Below are 2,819 nucleotides of genomic sequence, written 5' to 3'. Positions count from 1 at the left end.
TTTAATTGCACAATTAATTAATCAGCCCTGAGACAAAAAAATGGACTCTCTACCCACCAGGTTTCATTATGTTCTTTCCACAGATAATGAAGGAGTAGCAATTTTGTTCGTATCCTCCCATAGAAGAACGACGATAGAGCGAGCGAGTTTTTGAGACCTTCCTCCAGACAGTCAAAAAATACCAATATTTTAGGAAAAAGACTGGAAATAAAGTATCTGACCTTATTAGCGCTTTAGGTCAGATAGATCCTAATCAAACATAGGCCACCATAAAATAAACAAGCGTTCACATTTTAAATCTAGACAAAATGGCCACTGATAATTTTTCCCCATTGAACATTTAGAGTGCCCTCCATAATTATTGGCACCCCTGGTTAAGATGTGTTTTTTTTTAGCTTCTAATAACTTTTTTTGTTAATTAAAATAATATGGGACCTTAATGGAAAAAAAAGTGGAAAAATCCAACCTTCAATACAAGTGCATTTATTCAGTGGGGAAAAAATCCCACATAAAGAAATAATTATTTGACATCAAATAATGTGTGTCACAATTATTAGCACCCCTGGTGTTAATATTTTGTACAACCCCCTTTTGCCAACAAAACTGCACCTAATCTTCTCCTATAATGTTTCACAAGCTTGATTTTTTTGTCTGGTGAACAATTTCTGTATAGATTTGTCCATTTGTTGAGGGTCATTATCTTGCTGAAAGACCCAGTGATGACCCATCTTCAGCTTTTGGGCAGAGGGCAACAGATTTTGATTTAAAATGTCCTGGTATTTCAAAGCATACATGATGCCATGCACCCTAACAAGGTTCCCAGGGCCTTTGGAAGCGAAACAGCCCCACAGCATCACTGACCCACCCCCATACTTCACAGTGGGTATGAGGTGCTTTTCAGCATGCGCATCTTTGGTGGCACGCCAGACCCACTTAGAGTGTTTGTTGCCAAAAAGCTCAATCTTGGTCTCATCTGACCAAAGCACACGTTCCCAGTTGAAGCCTAAGGTCCCGTATGATTTGAATTAAAAATATATATACAGTGCCTTGCAAAAGTATTCGGCCCCCTTGAACCTTGCAACCTTTCGTCACATTTCAGGCTTCAAACATAAAGATATAAACTTTTAATTTTTTGTCAAGAATCAACAACAAGTGGGACACAATCGTGAAGTGGAACAAAATTTATTGGATAATTTAAACTTTTTTAACAAACTGAAAAGTGGGGCGTGCAATATTATTCGGCCCCCTTGCGTTAATACTTTGTAGCGCCACCTTTTGCTCCAATTACAGCTGCAAGTCGCTTGGGGTATGTTTCTATCAGTTTTGCACATCGAGAGACTGACATTCTTGCCCATTCTTCCTTGCAAAACAGCTCGAGCTCAGTGAGGTTGGATGGAGACTGTTTGTGAACAGCAGTCTTCAGCTCTTTCCACAGATTCTCGATTGGATTCAGGTCTGGACTTTGACTTGGCCAGTCTAACACCTGGATACGTTTATTTTTTAACCATTCCATTGTAGATTTGGCTTTATGTTTTGGATCATTGTCCTGTTCGAAGATAAATCTCCGTCCCAGTCTCAGGTCTTGTGCAGATACCAACAGGTTTTCTTCCAGAATGTTCCTGTATTTGGCTGCATCCATCTTCCCGTCAATTTTAACCATCTTCCCTGTCCCTGCTGAAGAAAAGCAGGCCCAAATCATGATGCTGCCACCACCATGTTTGACAGTGGGGATGGTGTGTTCAGGGTGATGAGCTGTGTTGCTTTTGCGCCAAACATATCGTTTTGCATTGTGGCCAAAAAGTTCAATTTTGGTTTCATCTGACCAGAGCACCTTCTTCCACATGTTTGGTGTGTCTCCCAGGTGGCTTGTGGCAAACTTTAAACGAGACTTTTTATGGATATCTTTGAGAAATGGCTTTCTTCTTGCCACTCTTCCATAAAGGCCAGATTTGTGCAGTGTACGACTGATTGTTGTCCTATGGACAGACTCTCCCACCTCAGCTGTAGATCTCTGCAGTTCATCCAGAGTGATCATGGGCCTCTTGGCTGCATCTCTGATCAGTTTTCTCCTTGTTTGATAAGAAAGTTTGGAAGGACGGCCGGGTCTTGGTAGATTTGCAGTGGTCTGATGCTCCTTCCATTTCAATATGATGGCTTGCACAGTGCTCCTTGAGATGTTTAAAGCTTGGGAAATCTTTTTGTATCCAAATCCGGCTTTAAACTTCTCCACAACAGTATCTCGGACCTGCCTGGTGTGTTCCTTGGTTTTCATAATGTTCTCTGCACTTTAAACAGAACCCTGAGACTATCACAGAGCAGGTGCATTTATACGGAGACTTGATTACACACAGGTGGATTCTATTTATCATCATCGGTCATTTAGGACAACATTGGATCATTCAGAGATCCTCTCTGAACTTCTGGAGTGAGTTTGCTACACTGAAAGTAAAGGGGCCGAATAATATTGCACGCCCCACTTTTCAGTTTTTTATTTGTTAAAAAAGTTTAAATTATCCAATAAATGGTGTTCCACTTCACAATTGTGTCCCACTTGTTGTTGATTCTTGACAAAAAAATTGAATTTCATATCTTTATGTTTGAAGCCTGAAATGTGGCGAAAGGTTGCAAGATTCAAGGGGGCCGAATACTTTTGCAAGGCACTGTATATTAGAAGCTAAAAAACACATCTTAACCAGGGGTGTCAATAATTATGGAGGGCACTGTATATTGAGAGCCCCGTAATATTTGTTTCATTCAGTCTTTGGCTTTCAACGTGTCAAATCAAACAGTTATAATTCATTAATTAATCTCAAGAAAAT

The sequence above is a fragment of the Corythoichthys intestinalis genome, chromosome 14, assembly GCF_030265065.1.
Source record: "Corythoichthys intestinalis isolate RoL2023-P3 chromosome 14, ASM3026506v1, whole genome shotgun sequence".
In the NCBI taxonomy this organism is placed as follows: Eukaryota; Metazoa; Chordata; class Actinopteri; order Syngnathiformes; family Syngnathidae; genus Corythoichthys; species Corythoichthys intestinalis.
The sequence above is the reverse complement of the archived record's forward strand: the minus strand, read 5'-3'. Positions refer to the sequence as shown.